Genomic DNA, 24422 nt, shown 5'->3' on the forward strand with positions numbered 1-24422 from the left:
GTATGGGCCTCGAAGAAAGGAATAACCACAAGGACAATGAATTTTGTTCTACCGCTGTAGGAGTAGCAGTAGGAGTGTATGAGCTGTCGGAAATCGATGCGAGATGGCTTTATCCTGCAGGGGAAACAAATCAGCCACGTAGAACACGCACCTGCCCATCGCGCCTGGCGCGCCGTCGTTCGTTAGCAGCGGAGATCCGACAACACCTCGTAGCCTGTCGTTCGCGGCCAAGTGCACGGCGTTCAGCTGGATGTCATTACATACTAAGTGGAACAGAACTGCTCCGGTGCAGAACTTGCCGAGATAGAAGGCTTAGTAGGCGTACGTATGCTGTCGCTGACGCCGACGTCATGGGTAGGTTTCTCGATTCTTTGCCGCAATCTCGATTCCCGCGCCCATCTATCACCTCTCTCGATAACGGTCACGTTTCCCAGAATAATATGAAAGTTTCCAACAAATGTTGCCGGCGCGCATTTCGGTCCAGTTATCTCTCTCTCTCTCTTGCTTCGTTGTTTTATCTCACACCTACAGACGTGAGCTGGTTCTGCAAGAAACGGCTACACATCGGACTAAAAAAAGGTTTTTCCGCCCTTAAGGAGGAGGAATGCCTTTATTATCAGAGGGGGCATGAATGCCCTGTTGGGGAAGGAAAGGGACATGAAGGAAGGGAGGGAATAATCGAAAAAAGAACAATGTTCAAGGTTCAATCACCTTAAATGGTGGATAGCATTGTAAAGTCCGTGAACATATAGTTCGCAGAAACCGTGAAGAGATAGGTGCGACGATTTTTAGAGGTGTCGGTCCAGGTTATTACACCAGCTTGTAAAGACCACTGGTTACCGCCCTTAAGAACAAAATTTGAGCTGGTGAGCAGAGAAAATGCAGCCACGCTTTCATACCCGTTCAGCCTGTGCATCGGTTTATTAGCCGTCTCGTTTGGGTGCTATAGCCCCGATTTCGTGGGTCAGTCTCGTGGTACCATAATTGTGTCAGTAGTACTGGGGTAATTTCTCAGGAATCCGGCGCCGTCTATTGTTGACAGCGGTTTCAGCGAAAGCGGATGCGGGGTCGAAGAGGTGAGGGGCTGTAAAAAGTGGAGGGGGAGATTTGTAGGGAGAGCTTGAAGACACGGACGAGAGGAGAGGAATCACACGGATTTTCTTACGTAGTCCGCGCGGTCAAACGCTGTCTGCGATGAACCAAAACCGACTAGCTCAGCTGTCGATTGTGCTGAAGCGTAGTAGAGAAAGTGGGGAGGGGGATTGGGGGAGGGTGGGCAAAGCGAATCCAATTTGGTGCTCTACTTGGTCAACGTCACTAAACAATTCCAAAACTAATCCTATTTCTCTTACAAACCGCGAACATGTTGCATTAAAACTTCTTTCCCCTTAAGTAACACAAATGTTGATCTTGCTAACAATTATAAGTACCTGGACCCTAACCTGCACTCTTACCTGACATGGAATCATCACATAAACACCCTTCTTGAATCCGCCAACCACTCATTTGGCTATTTAAAACACAGACTGAAACATGCTCCATCACACCTTCGCAAACTTGCATGCACAGCAGTTATCAGGCCTAAAATTGCATACGAATATGCCATTTGGGACCCTGACAAAGCTTGTCTATTCTCGGTGACAACTTAAGAACGGCACCGGAAGTTGCCGCTGTGCCTTATCACCGTAGCCCGGTGTTTCTCCGCGCGGCGCAAGTAGGGCGTTACTGGGAATATTTTGAACATGGCGTGAGCCGTTCCCGTGATTATTTGGACTTAATATGCTTATAAACGACTCCAGTGACGACAACCAAACTGTGTGAGGCAAGGCAGACGATATCACGCATTCATAGCAAACCCCTCTCAAAACGCGCGCGCACTGACGTCATGGGTCCGGCGCTTTGGCGGAGTGATACACTACATGAGGTGGTGCCGTTCTTGAGTTGTAACCGAGTATAGTTGGCCGCATTCAATCCTTTCAAAATCGTGCCGCTCTTCATCTTTTCAGATTATTCCTGCCATACCAGAGTCACGGCACTCGAATTTCGTGCATCCTTACGAATCCTTTCACATCGGCGTAAACTATCACGTTTATCATTGTTTCCTAAACTGTACCATCACTCTGCAGTTCATGCGGATTTCTCTCCTTCGTCGCCGGCCATTTTCCCCCGACGTAAGCATGCCTTAAAGGCGGTGGGTGTAAAGTGCCACATTTGAAGCTATTCGCAATCCTCCATACCTCGCACAATTGTTGATAGGAATGTCGAGGTCCACCGATGGAGCGCTTGCCGGAGACCGACATCAAAATCGTGCTCCGACCGCGAGGAGGCCTCGATCTAAGGTCGGTAGCGCCTGCAACTATCGCCAATACCATCTCTAAATCAGCACCAGTCCCCCTGAGTCCAGGAGATCAAGTTCGTGTGAACCAAAATTCCAACTACATTCTGATCAGCACCCCCGACGACATGCGAGCCCGCAAATTCGCAAGCATCACATCCCTTGTTCTCAACAACAAGAAGTATGAAATCTCCACGCACGTCTCGGCCCCCGCCAACACGGTGCTGGGAATTATTTTCAAAATTCCCGAAGACGATACTCCAGAAGAAATAACTCGCCATGTGGTCGACTTCAACCCAGACCTGCCCATCCTGTCGGTCAAGCGACTCGGAAACACTGACGCCGCTCAGATCCTCTTCGACGGATACAAGGTTCCGTTTTGGATTCGATACGGCCACACCACGTACCGCTGCACGCCATTCCGACACAAGACAGAAGCTTGTACGCAGTGCTGGCAGCGAGGTCACAGGCCTGACGTCTGCCCGAACCCAACGACCAGGTGCCCCAAATGCGGCATCGCCAATCCCAGTGAGGGACATCCGTGCAACCCAAAGTGCATCGTCTGCGGAGGAGCCCACCTCACGGGATCCACAGCATGCCCGTACCGCTTCAAGCCACGTCGCCCCCTACGCCCGCCGCCAGAAACAACGAGGGGCGGAGAGGCGAAAAGGGGAACTCCGCCGAGCACTCAAAACCACCAAGAGTGGCCCGCCCTGCCAGAACGCAGCTCTCCCACGACCCAGACCCTGGTAAGAGGAAGAGCCCCGTCGAGGTCGCAATCGAAGCACAAGTCGAGATCCCCATCGGCCAGCAGCGCCAAAGCCAACGCCACGAGGTGGGCCACCCCCCCGACCACGTCACAGAAAACCGCCGATAATGGAAAATCGGTAAGCTTCGATGGCGGGGCCTCCCACCCCTGCGCCTCGTACCCGATCCCTCAAACCCCTGTCAAAGAACTACTAAATGAGCTAGCTAACATTAGAGCGGAAATGGCTGCCCTTAGAAGAGAAAACAATGACCTCAAGCAAGAACTTCTTAAACTCCGCAGTCAAAACGCAGCTAGCTCGCAGACAAATTCTACAGACCAAGAATCTACCTCCCCCGCACCCAAAAAGCGAGCGATTGCGGTAGCCTCCGTACAAAGCCCCAACCCAGTAGAAGAATCCCCTCAACAACAAGAACTAGAACGTAAAATAGTCGCTCTCGGGAAAAGCAATGGTGCCCTGCACGAAAATATCAACATCATGCAGAACAGCATAGAATCCTTCCGATCGGAAATGAACCTCTACAGATCAGAACTGCATGCCTTCATGCAAGATATAATGAACCGGCTCGGTATTGCTCCCAATCTAATTCCTCAACCCGAAACACATAATGGCTTACAGCAACAATAGCAAGGACAACCCTATTAAGGTCTGGCAGTGGAATTGCCGAGGGTACAAACGCAAAAAACATAATTTACAGATGTACCTTCAAAGCATAGACTCTCCCCCAGAAATTATAGCGCTGCAAGAGACAAATGCCGTAGTCAAATTACCCGGTTATAAGGCCTTTCAAAGTGCGACGGACCTCAAAACGGCGGTCCTTGTACAGAGACATATATCGGCCTATAGGAGCCAATTCGACAGCATTGCAATTCCCCATGACCTAATTACTGTCCTCCCACGTAAAAGGGGAGCGCAAAGACTTTATATACTGAACGTCTACAGCGCCCCTAAATCTAAAGCCGACCGATTCAATCAACTATTCTCTCTCACGAGGAAGGAGGTGGGCCCGCACGCTCTGCTCATACTTGGCGACTTCAATGCGCCTCACACGGCCTGGGGATACCCAAAATGCGAGCCAAAGGGAAGAGACCTATGGGAACGAATACAGACACACCATCTGACGCTAGAAACAGGCATGCATACCCCTACACGCATCGGAAACATCACACAACGCGACACTACCCCGGATCTCACCCTCTCCCTACACGTAAACAGACTAAGATGGGGGGTCACTGACCAAACGCTTGGCAGTGACCACATAATAATTGAGATTGTGATGACTCCGAATCAAAACCTCAATCAAAACCTTAGACAGCAAACTCTGACCGACTGGGATGAGTTCAGGGCGCTCCGGCAAATCACCAGCACACATGGCGACGAACGCGAAAGTCCGGAGTGCATTAAGGACATAAACGTATGGACGCAACAATTAATTGCAGACATAAAAGCAGCCACTAAAGACCTAGACCCTGAAATCCCTTCCGATATGGTAGACTCCCGCCTCAACCACCTTTGGGAGGCATACCGAGGGATCCAAAAACGATGGCGTCGAAACAAGAGCAACCGGAAACTGCGGCTGAAACTGGCCAGACTGGAAACGGAGATTAGAACGCACGCGATCACTCTCGCGCGCAACCAGTGGAGCCAGATTTGCGACGAGATGAAAGGAAACCTTGGAATGAAGAAGACATGGCAGCTGCTTAGACACCTCCTCGATCCAGATCAGAGCAAAACAGAACAGAAACACCGCATATCTAAAATCCTTCACTCATACTCAGGATCCGACGACGAACTAACGGCCCAAATCGGAGACATGTACCTCCCAATAGGTCCCAAAATCGCGCTGCCCCCGTACAGTGGGCATCCTAATCCGGAATTGGATAGAGATATAACCGAGGCAGAGGTCCGACTGGCAATTCGCAAACTTAGGCCTAACTCGGCGCCTGGTCCTGACCAGATCTCGAACCGGGCACTAAGAAACCTCGACGACTTATCAATCACCGCAATAACAGCATTTCTCAACACATGTTGGATAACAGGGCAAATACCGGAATCATGGAAACATGCCAAGGTTATCCTCATTCCTAAGCCAAACAAACCACTCACGATCGAACACCTCCGCCCCATTTCCTTGACGTCATGCTTAGGAAAACTCATGGAGCACGTAATCTTAGCCCGTCTCACAACATACATGAACGACACTGAACAATTCCCCCACAGTATGATTGGCTTCAGAACTGGTCTGTCAACTCAAGATGTACTTTTACAATTATCAGAGCAAATCATCAAACCCCCCAGTGGCCTAGACACGGCGGCCATACTGGCCCTGGACCTGACCAAAGCATTTGACAACGTTGCGCACGAGGCCATAATGTCGGGTCTAGGATCGGTCAATCCGGGCGAAAGAATTTACAATTACATTAAGGACTTCTTGTCGAACCGGACAGCCGCCATACATCTAGACAGCCTCGTCTCTAACACTATCCCGCTAGGCAGTCGAGGCACGCCACAAGGAGCCGTCCTGTCACCATTACTTTTCAATCTAGCAATAATAAATATTCCCCTAAAGCTAGCACAGATTCCCCACCTCTACCATAGCCTCTACGCAGACGACATCACCCTCTGGATGAACCGGGGGAGTGATGGCCACATCGAAGAAACGCTTCAAAGAGGCGTAGAAGTGGTGGTGGAGGAGGCGAGGAAAGCGGGCTTGACCTGCTCCCCGGTCAAGTCTGAGCTACTATGTATTCCCCCGAGCCACAAAAAACAAGTCAGACCCAACATCAAAGTTCACATTGAAGGGAGAGAGATTCCAGACGTCACTTCCCTCAAAGTCCTTGGGCTTCAGATACAATCATCCAGACTGAATAACAACTTTCTCAAGACGATAGAACGGCATGTACACCAAACTACTAGTCTCCTGAAGAGAGTCACCAATAAGCACTCGGGCCTCACCGAGCAGGACAGGGTCCGCCTCCTCCAAGCCTTCATCGTGAGCCGAATAGTTTATTCCATTCCATACCTTAAGCTTACAACGGTAGAAACGGACAAAATAGACGTCCTCATTAGACGCGCCTACAAGGCGGCGCTACGCCTCCCCCCCGGCACGTCAACTGCCAGACTGGAAGGGTTAGGCCTTCACAGTAAGGCCAGCGAACTTGTCGAAGCGCACCTGATGGGACAATACGAACGCCTCGCTCGCAGTCCCACAGGAAGACACATCCTCCAAAACCTAGGAATAGGATACCACACCCTATATCAGGATGCAACAACTATTCCCCATAATATTCACGCTAACATCATAGCCAAACCACTTCCCCGCAACATGAATCCCACGTACCACACTGATCGGAGGGAACAACGAGCCCGCGCCCTGCACAAGAAATACAAAAACGACCCGTTAGTAGTGTACGTAGATGCAGCGGAATACAGGCACCATGAGGCTTTCACCGCAATCGCTGTTTGCAATTACCCCCAAACCAGCATCATTGATTCCATTACAGTCCGGACGCCCATCCCAGAACCGGCGGAAGAGGCGGCGATAGCGCTGGCCCTTTCACTCAACCCTACCCCCGCAACAATCATTACGGATTCTAAAACCGCTCTCCAAAATTTTGCCGCTGGACGCATATCCCCAACGGCGCTCAAAATTTTGCTCAGGAACCCCCCGCAATCCCCAGTACGACTGATCTGGACCCCCGCGCATTCTGGGCTCGAGGGAAACGAGGTGGCCCATGACCTAGCCCGAGGATTTACTATCCGGGCAGGGCCGAACCCGTATCCTTACCACGGAGCCCGGTCCGCGCGGGACCGTCTGATCGGTTTTCACGATATTACCACCTACTACCTCCTCTCCCGCCGGATCTATCCTCGGGCGGACAAATCCCTGACATTAGAACAAAGCCACGTCTGGCGCCAACTCCAGACGGGAGTCTTCCCCAATCCGGCCGTTATGACGCATATCCACCCCAGCCTTTACCCAACCTCGGCGTGCCCCTTATGTGGCGCTCATGCCAACCTGGCCCACATCATCTGGGCATGCCCCCAGGACCCTTTCCCCGAAATCCCTTCTGAGGAGAGGTGGGAGGCCTCGCTTCGCAGCCCCGACCCGGACCTACAGGTACGCCTGGTCAAGAGGGCGGAAGAGGTCGCCGAAAGGCATCGGCCTACGGTCACCACGAGCTCGCCCACCTAACTCAAGGAGAAGACGTCCTGGTGGGGTGGACGTTCAGCCCTTACCCGTCGCCAACATAAGGACTTCAATTCTCTTTGGTCGCTTCCTCAGCCAATAAAGTGTTCTCTCTCTCTCTCTCTCGTGCCGTCTCATATTGCAACAGTCACCGATCAAATCAAATTTCAAATACTATAGCACTATCATAGCATTTTAAATTCGCTAAAAAGTGTTTTCTTAGGTGTGTATAAATTTTTTTCTCAGTTGTTTTTGTTATTTTTGGTGCACATTTATTTTTGACTTCCACCAACTACTTGTTTTGTATATAACCTCTTTGTTAGCTATGTTGGCATTGTTTTTTAAAGAAGATAGCCTTCTTGGGCTACTTAAGAGCAGAAATTTTGATCTCTCTGTATGTCTGTCTGTCTGTCTGTCTGTGACTCCATTCAGCCACGCGGCCAAAGTGAAACAGAAGCTGCGCAATAGTCTCATATACCCACAGCCAAATCTAAAAGTCTAAGCGCAGTGTTAATGTTCATAGTTGTCAACACTGTTGAACAAGAACAAGACTTTACGCAAATATAAGGCAGAAAGTCAATGCATGAGTGATATTTGCAGTGTTCCTTTATTTAAAAAAAATATGAATGCTTGGTTTTTGCGATGGCAAATGAAATACTGCATCAACTGCAGAAAACCGCCGCCTGCTGTTGCCCGCGCTACCTGGCGGCATTTAAAAAAATCAAACGGAACAGCAACGAAAGGTTCCACTCGATAGGTTCCACGTTCTGCTTTTGGAACGCTCGTACAGTAGGGCAACGTGGTTCTATAAACGTTGAAGTAGGGCGCCTCGATTCAAGCGCGTCTCCGCCGTATACGTCAGCGTGGGCATCGAGGCACTGGGCCTGAAGCAGTGGAACGCGGTAAATTTAAGTTGACTTGAGCAAACCTCCAGCGTCTTATCTTGGGAGGAGCGAGACGGGAGAGGAACAGCATGAGACGTGAGCAAGAAAGAGAAGGGAGGCATTTACTTGCCAGGCGCACCAGGTGACTATCGTCTTTTGTCGACATTTGCAACAAAAAGAGCAGATACGCGGCCGTTTTTTTTTTTTTCAAATGTTTCCCGTCCCCTATGTGATATCCTCCAAGTGAGGGCTTTTAGGGGCATTTTGATTAAAATAAATAAATTGGTGAATACAAATCTCTAGCACAACTGGGATCCCATTGCTGAAGTGTAGCCCCGCGACATGATCAATCAGAATGAGCGGCCGTAATTTCTCCTATTTTTTATTCTCTCGGCGTTTATTCAGTTGTGAGTTCAGAGTAAACAATGGAAAGCAATCGGGCTGTGTTTATTAGTTATAAAAAACTGGGTTAGTACGCGTCCGCATAGAGCGCACTTAGTGGCCCAGACGTGACGAATCGACGCGTCTTGTTTTCGCGTGCCGCTAGCCAGTCTGCCTCCACGGGCGTTACCCGACAGCTCCCGCTTCGAAATGACGTCTTTACGCATGCACTGCCGCTAAGCGCGAAGAAGAAATAAAAGGTCCGTTTCCGCGTCGAAAAGAATCGATGCGTGGCAGCGAAAAAAAGGCCGAGTAAGAAACTGACGCGCGGACGGGCTTCTTGTCGCGACACGAGATGCATAAGGCAAAAACGAACAACCTCGCAATCGAACGCCCTCGGCAACTATTCTCGTCTGCTGACGTCCAGTACTACCTCTGTTCGACTGTGCTTGCTTGGAGTACTTGTACATGCACGGGTGCCTGCTCTAATTCTGTATAAGTGTGCGCGCTGTTGGCACGACCCAGTTAGAGCGCTTTGGACCGGAACAATTGAATGGCCCTGCAGATTCTGTCTGCCCGTGTCGCATGGGTAAAAATTCTCTCCACGTGTCAGTATCGAATGAATGAATGAATAAAATGTTTAGTATCGACTTTGATTGATTGTGATGTGTAACGCGCCGACGCTACACAGGCGATGAGGTGCGCCGTTGTGCAGGGCTCCGGATCAATCTCGACCGCCTGGGGATTTTTAACGTGCGCCGAAATCACGAATGCACGCTTGTTTTCGCTTTTCGCCTCCATCGAAAAAGCGGCCGCCGCGGCCGGGAATCGAACCCGCGTCCTTGGGCTAAGCGTCAGTATCGACTTACCTGGCCTGACGGGTGCGTTTAACACAACAGAAGAAACATCGGTAAAGCGAGATTATGATGATCCTCCAGGGTTGTTGTGTTGTACGTACAGACTGGCATCTTTGTGACACGACGCCATGGGGGTGTCCGTGAGGTCTAATTTGTTTCTTTTGCAATTGTGTTTGTGAGCGGAAGTTTATGAAACTGGATCGTGGCGTGTAGCGCTGGTCCCATCACGACTGCGCGACAGGCACCCATAACTCTCCCAATCAGGTCGCCCTTTATTAGGCCTAAAGGTCTGCCCAGCTGTCGTTTACCAGCGCGGTATTCGAGACAAACAAGGCGTGACAAAGAGGGCGAGCAAAACCTGACAGGCGGTTAAAAGAAAAGCAAACGAGCAGAAAGAAAGGTTGGCATGCGGAACAGAGAACGCGGATACACGTTCGCAAGCCAACGAGGCATCCATTCACGTGCGCCGACTGCAAGACGCGCAATAGTGGTGTTACGCGGCTTTGAGAAGAGATTATCGTCTCGATTCCTCCTTGACTCGCCCACCAGTCCCCTTCCCTCTTAGAATGAATGGTTGACCTTCACAAGTTCTGAAGAAGAGGTAGCTGCCGGAGGAGCTAGACTAAAGTCTTAACTGCAACGTGATGGCAGATAAAGTTTCATTCATGCATTCCACTGGCACCGTGCAACGCGCAGCGTATAGCATATTAAGCTTTGATGCTGTCTGAAAGGCAACTGCTGCCAAGAACTACTATAGCAGGAACTTCTGTACACCGAAAATGACCTCTTCAACAATAACGAGAGCTAAATAAACAAACCTCCATCCACCCCTCCCCCCTCCCCCCAAGAAGAAGATAGAAACAATCCATTTTCAGGCACTATTTGCGATAAACGCGTAAGAGATCACACATATCGTACGAAGCTCGATTTTGTTTTCGCACCGCGATAAGTCAGTGGCCGATACTGTTGAGGACGCACACATGTCAGTGGGAAATAATTCTCTGCTTAACATGCAGGTAGCGTAACTTCGGGTAACGTAATGGATGTAGTCATAGAAGTGTATTCTGTCGGTGCGCACGCTATAATGGCGAATTCCATTGGGAGAGCAGGGGCACTCAAAAGCACTCTGAAAGTGCTCTCTCCTCAGCAGGCGTGTTCCAGTGGTCGAACAGGAGTAGGAGCACTGTCATCCAATGGTAGAGCGAGGTCACTTTCGCTGCTCCGAGAGCAGTCGGGAGCAGTCCGATCTGCTCCCGCTTGAAAAGCGGAGTAAGCACAGTACGAAGGAAGTCGCATGGCCTTTAACATCATATCCTCCTCTTTTTTATGTTTCTTTTTTTTTCTTTCTTGCGAATTGTCGCGGCTCAGCGAGCGCGGGCCGGAGAGCGCGGCGGTATCCATCGTGCATTTGCAACTTTGCGGAATGGGCAGCGAGCCCTACGAGCATGCGAGTGCTTCCTACCGCCACACGTGCATGCTTTGCCCGGCTTTGCTCACACATGCTTTTCGGCAGAGATTGCTTACGTGGAGCGAACTTTCACGGCGAAGTTCGCGCGGCGGGAAATCTCCCGCGGCAGGACGCCGTATGTTCTTCGGGCTGAGCCACATGGAGCGACGACACGGCGCGCGCCGCCGCGTCGCCGCTGGGTTGCTCTCGGTGACCTCCATGCCCAGAATCAACGGTGCCGTTCAGTAAACATGAAGGAGCTTCCCACTACGGTTGTACGTCATTTAACGATTCTGCGTGTGGAAGCGCGTTTCTTCCACTGAAATATTCGTCCTCAGTTCTCAAGGAAAAAAAGAAAAAGAAAACGAACGGCGCCGGGGAGATTCGAACCAGCGACTCCAAGAACAAGCCGGCATTTTAGCCTCTACTCCACCCCGAGAGATAGAAACGGGCTGGTGACGCGTATGTGCAAAATACTTGTTTTTGTCGTATTTGAGGTGCCCTCGTAATGATACCGCCTGTTCCTCACTCGCCGATCTTGCCGACGGGCCTCATATTGCTACTACTGCAAGTAATTTAGCCGGATCGCCCTTATTCAACCTTATAAATGCTAACGTGCATGCCATTTTCGGCAGGCCACGACAGTCGGGTCGGAACCGTGCTTTCCCTCGCTGTTTTTTCCTCTCCCACCTGCTCTCCGGGTGCGTGCCGCATTCCAAAGGCAGGTGCAGTGGTCCTGCTCCCGCGTGCTCCCAAGTGCTCTCTCCCCTACTCCTCACTGCACGACGCCACTGCTCCTGTTCTCTCAATGGAATTCGCCATAAGACAGTTTCTGAGCCTGAGTGCTTAGCTCCTATTTGACTTTGTTTTGTACAACGCCACACACACAGGTATATATATATATATATATATATATATATATATATATATATATATATATATATATATATATTGTAGAACAGAGACGTACGGGACGAGGGATTCCGTAAGGACACATATCAAAGTTGCAGTACTTATTGCCAGTGCTGCTTGGCGCTTGAAAAGTGTTTTTTGGTGCCGAATGAGGTATGATTGCCTTTTTTTTATGCAGGAATAAATAATTGAAAATTCAAGTCGAGAAAAAATGCGCCGTTTTTTCCGGAAGCGGAAAAAAAAAAGGCAATCATACCTCATTCGGCACCAAAAAACACTTTTCAAGCGCCAAGCAGCACTGGCAATAAGTACTGCAACTTTGATATATATATATATATATATATATATATATATATATATATATATATATATATATATATATATATATATATATATATATATATATATATATATATATATATTGTGAGCTGAGTTTGTCTCGCTTCCTGCTTGAGGTTATTTGACACCATTAGTAACAACCGTCATCACCAGTACCTTGCGGCTACCACATAATCTGCTGTATGTATACTCATCACCGGCACAACGTCTTATTCGGGTGATCATCGTCAGCAACGACACTGGGTCGCAATCTTGGTTTTCGGCCTGACGCCTCCGAATAAAGGAGCTAAGAAGCCACGGCCGCGTCGCCCCCTAACTACGGCCTTACTATGTGTGTGTGTGTGTGTTCCAAAAAACAAAAAAAACCCAGCACTAAGGCAGCATGTGTTCTGTCACCCCAGAGTATCACGCCGGAAGCCGTCGAAGAGATTCCCGGAAGAGCGACTCGCGCAGCTGTGACGGAAGCGCCGACACGCTCTAGCAGCAGCCGCTGTTCATCCTCGCGCGAAGGAAATCACCCTTATGTGACTGAAACCTGCGTCGTCCTCCGTCTCGGAACAAGAACAACGACCGAAAGCAACACCACACGATAGAGTGGCCGGCCACCACTCTGAAGACCAGTGAAGAGCAGCGTGTGTCTTCGTCGTGAACGCCATCAGTGCGGGCCTGGACTGAGGCACCCATACTCGCTCTCCGACAGCGTCAGCACCCTCTGTCTTACTAAAAATATATTTTTTATCTCTCTCTACCGGAAAACACGAGAAAGGCACGACAACCTCTACAGATAGCTGTGTCGCACGCGAGTATATACACGTGCCCGTGCCGACTACGGGATGTCGCGACTACGTAGGTATGGCGTCAATAAACTGAAAATGGCCACTGGACATGGAAAGTGTGTAAACGATATGTTGGCGCATCGAGAGTGTCTGACATTCAAAGCGGTCGATGGGTATAAAGCAGCCCTGACATTTTTAACAGCGAAGAGCAAATCGTAATTTTTTATGTCCGCAGTTAAAAATACCAAGAAATTTCCGAACGCGAGCATGTGAGCACGCGCACGTTTGCGTGGGCCTCGGGACGACTTCCTGGCAGTTAGCAAAACCAGGAAAATGCCGAGTGCTCGTGCGTGCGTGCCTCGCGACGGCCGCCTAGCGCTCCCGGCACACGTTTGTCAAGCCAAGCATACCCACTTGATAAGAGATTGCCCCCCCCCCCCCCCCCCCGATAAAAAAAATTACACCATCTTCCCGTAGGGGAACCCTGAGCAGTATGCGAAGCAGCCATGGGGTCGACTGAAGTTCCCATTAGTTTTCAGTTCGTCGTTTCCGTTGACGTTCAGCTTCGCGTGCCTTCGTTGTATCTGTAGCTTCTTGACGTAGTTTGAATGAGTGAAGGACATAAGGCGCCTTCATAGCGCATGTCCCCGTCTCGGTTTGTAGCGCAGTGGGACAATAAAAAAAAAAGATTTGTAGCGCAGTAGGAAGAGCGCCACGTACCTCCCGTTGCGGCCAGAGAGTCGTGGGATCGAAACCGGGCGCCACCTAACTATTTCTTATTATAGTGGACTGCGCTGAGGTCAGCCCAAACGCCGACGGGGCTGAAGAGACGCGCATGCGCGGTAGAGTGCGGACGGCGGGCAAGGGAGGGAGGGACACAGCCCCGAGCATGAGATGCTCCGCATGTAAAAAACTCGAGTGTTCGCCGTAGTCGTGGCCGCATTTGCTCGGAACGAGAAAGCACGTCATAGCGTACGCCCCTCCAAGGAGGTGATATCCAATGATTATCACTTGCCAATAAATGAAGAAAGCTTACGCTTATAGCAACAGGGATGAAGTAAAGGTCGTTGCGGCAGCGAAGAAGCCAATCGGTTGCAATCGGGGACTTCAGCCTTCGTGGTGGTCGTGGAGGTTTCGTGTATCTTCGCTACCTTCAAGTCTTACACGCTAGTGTGAGCCTCCTTTTCCTTGAGACTTTCAAGGCCACCCACCGGCAACACCGCCAAAGAAGCGAATCGATCTGAAAACTCGTGTGCAGTGCTTGTCGGCCGTATCGATTTTGATTGATTGTAGGGTTTAACGCGCCGACGCAACGCAGGCGATGAGGCGCGCCGTAGTGGAGGGCTCCGGATTAATTTTGACCACCTGGGGATCTTTAACGTGCGCCGAAATCTCGCACACACGGGCGTTTTTGCTTTTCGCCTCCATCAGAAAAGCGGCCGCCGCGGCCGGGAATCGAACCCGCGACCTCGTGCTCAGCAGCGCAACGCCTTAGCCACTGAGCCACCGCGGCGGGTCCCGTATCGATTTTCAATGACCTGCTACTGTATTAAGCCTGCTTACTGCTGGGGCCGGCCTTGACAGTGGAATTGTTCCAGTTTTGCACCAAACGTAACAAAAAAGGACTGTAAGCTTTGGGTGCTTAGGTTTGCGGAAAGACGTAGCGTCCGTACCGCACAACTATGTCTGTCCTCAAGTTGGACGCAAGTAGCTGTGTTGCCTTTACTTTGTGAATGCGGAAAAGCATATGCTGGTTACGCATTTAACTTCCCCTACTGCGACTTCCCCTACTGTGACTCATTTGATCCTATAAACATAGAAGCCCACCAACACAAAGAGAAAACATAAATAAAGCCCATTTCAAGAGAATTTCCGAGTTCACGCCTACTGAGCCTCATCGACGGAATCATTAAGGTGTACCGAATTTTCTGCTTGAGTTCGGGCTGTTGAAAATTTTATACCGGCGTTAAGGTGCTACTGAATTGGCTGCTATATTCTTAGGCGCCAGAATAACTTTTGGTATGCATATTTAGGCATACTTCTGATTTGTGAAAAAGGCACAAAAGTGTTTAATATTAGCTAAAATAAACAGGGGACTGCAATGCGTCGCCTGCAGAAACAGACCTGATAAGTGCGATGCGACTCAAATTGCGTTAATATCGAACAGAAGCGTCCTAACTACAGTAAATGTTGGGAAAAATTGTATAAGTGCGTATAATGAAAAAGAAAGAAGATCGCCTGGACCCGTACCCCGAGGGGAAGAATGGAAGCCTGACGCGATAACTCTCTACCGTGCAGCCGATCAGCATAGGCTTGCTGTATCGGAGGGTAAGAAAAAAAGAAAAACATTTAAAGCATGTAAAACATGCAAATCATGCAAAACATTCAAAGCAGAATGCAAAGAATTCTGGTAGAATGCATCATCTACCAGAATGCATCATGAGAGAATGCATCATAACAGAATGCGTCATCTGGGAGAATGCGAAGCATTCTACCAGATGTCGCGAGTTATCAGTGCTCTGCGTCCTTGAAAGTATCAAAACATGCATATTTGTATTGTTGTGGTGCCCGCAATAATTTAGATCTCCACTTTCCTTTTGCTCTTCTTTTTCTCTATACTCCGCTTTACATTTCATTTATCGTTTCACTGTATTCACCGGCACCTGTCGCAGACACCCTGCCGTTAGCGGCTCCTTGCTCTGTGGTTTTCCTAATTAAAGAGATCTTTCCCTCTTCCTCATAGCGAGCAGCCAAGTGAGGGCCTAAATTACCGGAAACCTAAATTCTCATTTAATCAGTTCGGGAAATTAGACGACGAACCATCGAGTAACTAAGGACATTTTCGCTGACATTTAGTCAGCGAAATGTCGTTAGTTGCTCGATCGTCGTTAGTTGTTAGTTGTCGATAGTTGCCCGCTAAATGTTCGTTTCAGGCTTTTGATTGATTGATTGTAGGGTTTAACGCGCCGACGCAACGCAGGCGATGAGGCGCGCCGTAGTGGAGGGCTCCGGATTAATTTTGACCACCTGGGGATCTTTATCGTGCGCCGAAATCTCGTACACACGGGCGTTTTTGCTTTTCGCCTCCATCAGAAAAGCGGCCGCCGCGGCCGGGAATCGAACCCGCGACCTCGTGCTCAGCAGCGCAGTTTCAGGCTTTTGCTTCTGAGGATATCGTATGCGGGCACGGCCGGTGACAAAGGTGTTCGTTTCGGGGTTGTTGCAAACTAAATTGTTTTTGGCGTTATCCAGATACTTTATGTTGCTGAAACATTTACCTACAGACAGGACATCAACCATCAGCTCCCTTAGTGCGCTGTCGCAAACTCAGATGGCAACACCCGCCGTTACTCACAATTTTGTTGTCCAGCGTACACTTCTACAATGTTTTAAGATTTTCCACTACAAGTACACAGTATTAGTAAGTAGCAACCAAGAAGCCTGCAAAAGTGCCACCATGCGTATACGTTTGTTTGATCCCGAAAACAGAACATAATACAATAGTCAGCTTCTTATAGACTCGCGCAAATCGTGTTCATTTTTGCCGTTCGCCTTCCAATTCCACTAATGGCTGTTGCTTCGTAAACGTGAACACTAAGCGTCTTGACGTTCCGAATAAAAAAAAATGTGGCTGGAAATTACGATTATCCCTAATGCGAATCGCTGAGGCAGCACTCGCTCGTGGGTTTTCTCGACGGCAGCGATGTTGAGACTGCGCAGGCGGCGCGAAGTGCGTCTTGGGAAGTGAACGCACATCATCGTCACGCGCGCGCCTCCCCCTCACCCTTTCGCCAAGCGTCGCACAGACCAGCGTCTCTAGCTGGCACAGCGTACTTCCCTCCCCCGAAACCTTTCGCCACACTTTCCTCCGCAGTTTTCTTTCTGTCGTCGCTCGCTCGCTTACAACGCCGTGGCCGTCGCCGCTGCCGAACTGCAGTAGCGGCGGCCGAAGTGCTGCGCACTGAAATGTTGTCCAACCATTTTGAACACTCTTTGTAATGTACGTAGGTATTAGACATTCCTTTGAACTGAATGTCAAAGGCAGATGCGGGGAGAGGAAGCAAGGCACAGAGACACACCCTTTGCAAGCAAAGAAAAAAGTACAGAGCCCAACGCTGTAAAGTAAGGTGATGCTATACTTCAACGTTTCATAATTTCTGCTCACTGTCTGTGAGACTATTTCTGTTAAATGTGTTTTGGTGAAGATTCTCTCTCTTAATAGGACATTATTGGTTACTCCGTGGGTCGGAAATCCGGTGTCCCTGCCCCGAGATGGAATGGCCGACGGCTCAAAGAATAAAAACAATACAAAACACAACAGGAGGGGCGTTTGAGTTGAAAAAAAAAATCTGGGTAAATTTGGGTTTTGGAGGGATTCGAACGGGAGACCTCAGGAATGCGAGACAGGCGCGCCTACCAAAGACTACGTCATCTCGGCGGATTCCGTCGACTAGATTTAGTCAGCTAGATACGCGCGAGTGCTGTTTGTGAGTCCTTTCTTCGTCCCCGGCTTCGCGCTGTTTTCCGTCAGACTATTACAGAAAAACCAACCATCGGAACCTCAACCTCAAACCTCAGCTGGGATGCCGTGTTTGCACGATTGTAACGCGCCCCTCATTGTAACGCGCAGGTAAGCTTAGCTGGAAAAATTCGACAATATAATTTTACGCCGATTCTACCATGCATATGTAAACTACATGACAGCATGGACCGTACAGAAAACATTTTTTTTGGCGCAGGAAGCTGTATCAGAAAAAAATCCTTGTGCCTTTTGAACTTGCTTATTAAGCTACTACTGGCGTTACAACTGGAGTGGATTAAATTTCGGGGGGAGATCATATTGTAACGCCTCACATACTTGGACATGTGCATGACGGATGGGCAATCCCTGGGCTAGAAGAGGAAGAGGAACGATCCTCAGGCGTGTGCGTTTGGAGCCCCGTTCGTTCCTGTGAAGCTTCTCCGTCCTGTCCAGGAAATAAACCTCCCTTTTACCGTAACAATATTATACGGCACTGCTCCTGGCCGCTTTAAAGCCGATTTCGGCTGTGAGCCCGATTGTAGCATGCACACAAATTTGAAGCCTACTTAAAAAAAGGGTGAACGTTAGAACCGTGCAAATACGGTATAGCACTCCCACCTTTTTTTTGTCTCTGCGCCACGAAAGCAAACATGTGTGCAGTACCGAGGACACCATGACAAACACTTCCATATCGTGGGGAAAGCGCCGTTCGATTAGTTTGTTGAATCCAGCTCGACACTACCACTCACCGTGCGTCCATCCATGTCGTTTTAGTTTCGCGCTAATACTCCAAATGGTACTCCAGCTGAACGCGCCGCTTGAGGAGAGATCACCGTGGCCACTCCAGCCGTGTCCTTTCGCGGCTAAAGCCACAAACACAGTGATGAGAACGACGTCCGTAGCGCGCCTCGGTCGTTCGAACGGCAATCAGAATGACGAGTGAGGAATGCCGCCGGCACGCGCGGACAAATTTCTGATGCGGAGGAAATCGGCGAGGGCATGGTGGGAAGCTCAAAACAGCTGTCACGTTCCGGCGGCTGCCGCATACAGCGAGGCGTAGCCGCCTGTCTGTGTGGGCATGTGTTTCGACGCCATCTGCGAAGGTTGTGACTCTGGGCTGCCTACGTGCCTGTTTGGTTGTAGTAAAACTGCGCATGAAGGCGTCCCGCGAGAAAAATTAATGCAGTTGCACTCAACGTGGAAGCTCTCAAGTGCGGAGCAGTGATGCGCCAAAGGGGCTGTGGCGCCCTCTCGACTAGTTTCAGTACCAGCCTGCAGTTTATACCAAAAGTAATCATGGGAGGGCGCCACGGTCAGTGAAAAATAAAGAGACACTGGATTGAGCTTTCATTATTTGGGGGTAATAATGCGTTAATTCATAATTTTTCTGATTTCATGTTATTATTTACTTATTTTCGGCCTAGCAACGGCAGCATCCGTGGCGAAAAAGATCACCCCCAACACTTTGCATATGAGGAACGTGCGCCTGTTTGGCCCAATAGGTTTGACTTCGGCTTCGTAACGTGAAGAGCCCAGGTTCGATCCTGACCTGGGAAATCGGTGATCCTTGCGAAGCCTCTGTATTGGCGCGTGGCGCCGCCTGACGGCAGTGGCTATAGATACCGTGAGCTCGGACGAGCTACGGCGACAAAAATAATCAGCTCTTTATCTTTGTGGCGAAGGACGAGCAACGAAGGCGGATTGTGTTTGACATCGATCAACGCATCTCTGCACGAAACAAAACTTGCAGTTGAGGAGGATGATGGAGGGAGACAATGCTAACAGTTTCCTTCTTGACACATATAACTAAAGCTGCGAAACGGGCCGCCTCGAACGGGGCTGGAAGCGGGGTCGCCTCGTTCCTCTACTCAAACCCAGCAAAATTTCCACTCCAATTGACTCTTATCGGCCAGCTGAGATGCGTGGAGAAGCTGATGGAGAAAATGGTCCTTGTTGCCTAGACTGGGACTTGACAAACGGAAATGTATATACTGCACGATTGACTGGATTCAGACAGTCTCCCAACAGCATCGACAACGTACTCGTCCTTGCTAACCGCATAGAGAGTGCGAAAGCCCAGCGTCGCGTCACTCTAGCACTGTCCATTGCGTGGTACACGAGGCGATAAGATCCGCAATGGGATCGGTCGGCATCGGAGGTGTCATGTACATGTGGATTTTCCATTACCTTTCCGACGTATCGGTCTACATGTGCACGAAGGACGGCGAAACAGTTTCTCACAATGTAATGCGAGGAGTGCAACAAGGTAGGTAGGGCGCGTTGTACCTCTAAGGCGGAGCTAGAACTCAACGGCTACCCAGGAGCCCTAGCCCCCGGCCACAAAAGTGTTTGAAGCTGCTCCTCTTTGACCACTACCTGGGTGAGAAGCGCCTAGACTCTTCAGTTGTCTTTGGAAGACCACGTCAAAAGCGCAGCGCTCGGGACTGCGTACTTTCTAGCAGCTTTGTGTCGGTTTCGGAAAGGGGGCCGAGTGCTGGGAGGCTGTATCGGAGCAGTCCTCCACCGAGCGAGTAGAGACGTAGTGGGGGTCAAACAGAGCAGCCTCCTGAGCTGCTCGACAGCATACGTAACACCTGAGCCAAGGAACCCAGCTTCTTCTTCCAGAGACGAACGTATAGGGACCACGTCATCGATCTGTCAAGTGTTACGCCCTGGATGCCGTAAAAGAGCAAAAAGAGTATGGGGATTTGTTTTCGGGGGTGCACTTTTACTGGCTGCCAAACTCGCTACTCGACTGCTATTGCTACTCGTTCCGGGAGTACTGCTGTCGAGAGCGCCTCCCCAAAAAGTTCCATCTCGGACTTCGCACATCAAATTACCCTTTCAAATTACCCGCTAGAATCCTATAACATAATCTTTTTTAGGATTCTAGCGGGTGGCACGATGGCCGGGGGTCAGGCGGAACGATGACATATTCATTGTGACGCACAGATACGTGGTTGCTGTCGCAAAACACATTTTAGCGACCACAGCAATGATGCGCTTACCGGGTGGTAACTAAAGCTTACTTTTAAGAAAATTTTGTTTACACCGTCGTGAAGGTGACAATTATCAAATTATTCTCGGTTACCAAATAATCGAATTCATTGAGAATTTACGTGGCTGCTGTAAGATTTTTTTTTCTTATGCTACAATTGATAAAAAAATGTACACCGCTGCTATTAAACGCTAGTGTTAAATGCTAGTACTTATACGCGCCAGCACGCAGGCCTAACTATAGGGTTTGACGGTGAGCGTGATGGGCGATTCCATAGAGAGGATTGCGATTTCAACAAATAAGTAAATGGTAGAAAATATAACCCACTGTCGTATTCCTTGGTGGTAGCATAGAACGACATAAAGTCGGGGCGTGAAAATAGCTGGTGAATCGTCACCACTTCATCTATTTTCCTAATATCTCGTCCCATATTTTTAGTTTGCTTTGAAATTGCACCACTTTTATTGGGAAACAACAGCATTTTGAATTCTTGTTTGCATTCTGCATGTATTGCCGTTTTAAACTACTAAATGTTTTCCCCTACTTATTTAGTTGATAGTTCAAATCATTGAACCGGCTCGCGAATCGGTTCTGGCCAGCTTCCGAATCGGTTCGCGAACCGGTTCAGTACGTGGTTTAGTCGAACCGGATCTGAACCTAAACGAAATAAATTCATCTGAGCCCGAAACGTAACCAAACCCGTATTTTTCTTTCTTTTTTTTTGGTTCGACACACTGGATTTTTTCAAGATACCTACATTAGATTGAAAGCTACAGAGCATTCGGGAGAAAGTGTAGACGAAAATTTTCACACGTCTACACGACGCGTAGATAGATGGGCAAGGACCACAGTCGGAGGGTAGATGATGCAGCTATCTGTAACAGGGTTGCCGGGGGGCAACAAGGAGGAAATTTTTTTCCTGGTGTCCTAGCAGGTTTCCCAAGCACAGAAGTCTATTAACACAAACAATGACGTGAGACACTGGTGTGACCTACGCAAGGGCAGTGTAAATCAATGTACAGTCATGCACAAATGGAACGCGAACCGGGAAATGCCAATCATAACACGCAAAACCTAAAAATACTGCTCGTGCCCGAGGTCAAAAATTAGCAGTGGCTTAGCTCGGCTATGCCAGGATATACGTAGCGTGAGCTAAGGTTCATCACCCGTACTCCAATTGGATTGGATTTCAATCCAACACAATCCAATTTAATCCAATCCAATCCAATCCAATCCAAATCAAATTCAATCCAAGTCAATCCAATCCAAACCAATCCAATCCAATCCGATCCGATCCAAACCACAATCCAATGCTTCTCGCGATTGCGCAGAACGGCCCTTTGTGGCACACGCGAAACAGCTACACCTCGGCCAGTGTAGCTTACGCTACAATAATGGCGCGGTATTGATATGTTTCGAAAGCCACATATCCTAGGCTTGTTATTGTAGTAAAGTCACACGTCAATTTGACTTGCATGAAAAGAAATCGCGCTATTTGTGTGTTTTAGATCACACTTTTGTGTTCGCGTTTTATTTGTACATGACTGTACATGTTTTATTACAACGCGGCGAGAGTCTCCAACCAGTTGTGAGAGGCGGGAGCACACAGCTGCTCGGTTAGGAATTCACGATGTGCAATGAGGGCACCACGAAAGGCCGCAAAAATGTGTCTCGAAAATTAATGGCGGAGGGAAGAGTGGGAATAGCGAAAAGAAAAGAAAAAACACGTAGTCGTAGCGAGCGATACTTAAACTACTAGCTAGGAATGATTAACAGTCAATGTGATATTCCGCATTTATCACTGACTCGAAATTCGTGAATTCAGGTGTTGAATAAACACCTACGAAATCTCTCTTTTCCTGAAAACCGCACATGGATGGAATAATCTACCTGAATACGTTGTGTCCGCCCGCAACCCTTATTCGTAAATGCCTTATCACGAATTCTGTTCCACTGGAAGATGTCAATTTCTTTTCGTGTTACTGTTTTTTTCTTTGTTGCGCCTCGTTTTGCTCGTGTTCGCAAGAATCTGTACAGACCGAACGCGTTCGGCATTTTGCTTGTTTGTTTGCCGACATGAAATAATGAATTGCCTAGATTATGCATTTATGTCCGAAATTGGGCGCTGTAGCTATTTAAATAAATAAATAAATAAATAAATAAATAAATAAATAAATAAATAAATAAATAAATAAATAAATAAATAAATAAATAAATAAATAAATAAATAAATAAATAAACGATTTCTCTGCAAGTTGAACCCACCAGCGAGACATCGATACATGTGCATCTATGCAAACAAGAATAAATTCATTTCGAAGCTCATTAGCGTGTCTTTCAGATGAGTTGGCTGCAATACCGTGACTTGCTGTGGCAGGTGCTGGATACTTGTTTGTGAACAGGGTCTGGTTATTTGCTTTTCGGCTCAATAAAGTGTTAGCGTTGTCCTCCTATCCCCCATCAGCCCGCTGTGTTGCCACGTGCTATCGCGCGAGGAAACAGAACATGAGCAACAGAAGACACTCCCCTTAATTGCAAACCATAGTCTGTCATTCACCCATGAGACTGCTTCAGTTCACACCACTTATGCGGCTTATTACGGCGACCACCCGCCGCGGTGGCTCAGTGGCTAAGGCGTTGCGCTGCTGAGCACGAGGTCGCGGGTTCGATTCCCGGCCGCGGCGGTAGCTTTTCCGATGGAGGCGAAAAGCAAAAACGCCCGTGTGTACGAGATTTCGGCGCGCGTTAAAGATCCCCAGGTGGTCAAAATTAATCCGGAGCCCTCCACTACGGCGCGCCTCATCGCCTGCGTTGCGTCGGCGCGTTAAACCCTACAATCAATCAAATCAATTACGGCGACCGCCGTCAGGGGGTATACAAAGGTATACCTGTGCACCTCCGTATAGTGCACCCACTATGTGGAGGTATATAGTGGGTGCAGGCAGACAATAGGGGCGACGCCGGTGTGTAAATAAGAGAGGGCGAGAACTGAAGATCGCGTACATAAACATGCAGGGTGGCAGGAAACAAGAGAAATGGTTGGAGATTCGTAAGCAACTAGAAGAGGAATATATCCGGGTATATGCCGTGACCGAGACGCACTTACGAGACCTGGAAGAACCTCCGGTAATCGCAGAGTATGTATGCGAAGATTGCAATAGCACGGCTGGATCGAGAAGAGGTGGAGGAGTAGGTATGCTTATACGACAGGGGCAAATTGGAAAAGAGTAAAGAAAAATTGTAAAGAACATGTGTGGGTGACGGGGATGGTAGGGGGTAGGCAGGTGTCTTTAGGAGTGTGGTACCTGTGGACGGGTAAGGAGAGTAAGGAACAAAATGAAAAATTGGGGGTGTGCCTAAAGATGGACATCGGAGACTTGAAACGATCCGGGGAAGTACTTATTGGTAGGTGACGAATTCCCACATTGAAGGTCTAGACGAGTACACGGACTGCAACGGAAATCTAATGCTAGATATGTGTGAGGAACGGAACCTGATCATAGTAAATACACACAGAACACAAATAAGCCGGAATGGGAGTAAACAGTGGCTTGTTGCATAACTCAGTACGAGTTCGGAGTTTTTAAAACTCCTTCCAATGGGAGTTTCGCCTTGCTCCCATTATTTACGCAGTTTTTTCAGTAGCATATGGGAGTTTCATTTTACTGCCACTACAATGGGAGTTTCCAGAGGTACCATTGGGAGTGTATTGTTTCCTCCAACTAGGAGTTTTCAGGGGGCGCGTTGGGAGCAGTGTTGACCTGCATTAGAGGTTTTTTTTTTTGCGCTTGATATAAGCGCTGCAGATGAATTTATTACTGTATTTGGGAGTTCTTAATGAGCGCACAGGCCAAATTTTCATTTTTCGTCCATGATTACGTAATTTCTAGTCTTTTTCCGCTTCAAACGTTCAATGGTGAAACGTGGAAAGTTTGTTTTCTGCACAGTCAATTTATTGCATAAAAATTACATAACTATGATATACGTGTGAACACGTTAATAAGACAATAAAAAC

The 24422-nt window shown here is 48.8% G+C and overlaps 2 protein-coding genes across 3 annotated transcripts in view; one reads left to right on the forward strand and one right to left on the reverse strand.

Annotated features, from left to right (window-relative positions):
- LOC144146089 (ATP-dependent translocase ABCB1-like) overlaps nt 1-24422 on the reverse strand; it is a 186519-nt gene that overhangs the window by 146574 nt on the left and 15523 nt on the right. The window contains exon 1 of one of the 2 annotated variants that reach the window (XM_077678028.1): nt 18159-18314. The exons of the other annotated variant lie outside the window; for it this stretch is intronic. The gene's annotated coding sequence lies outside the window, so the exon portion shown is untranslated. Of the gene's footprint in view, nt 1-18158; nt 18315-24422 lie in introns of those variants that run through there. 2 annotated transcript variants of the gene reach the window in all.
- Nucleotides 1-24422, forward strand: part of LOC144146403 (uncharacterized) — a 96113-nt gene that overhangs the window by 27610 nt on the left and 44081 nt on the right. The gene's annotated exons all lie outside the window — the stretch shown is intronic.

This window comes from Haemaphysalis longicornis, unplaced genomic scaffold (genome assembly GCF_048455015.1).
Source record: "Haemaphysalis longicornis isolate Haplotype H1 unplaced genomic scaffold, Haemaphysalis longicornis Haplotype H1 scaffold_7, whole genome shotgun sequence".
Taxonomy (NCBI): domain Eukaryota; kingdom Metazoa; phylum Arthropoda; class Arachnida; order Ixodida; family Ixodidae; genus Haemaphysalis; species Haemaphysalis longicornis.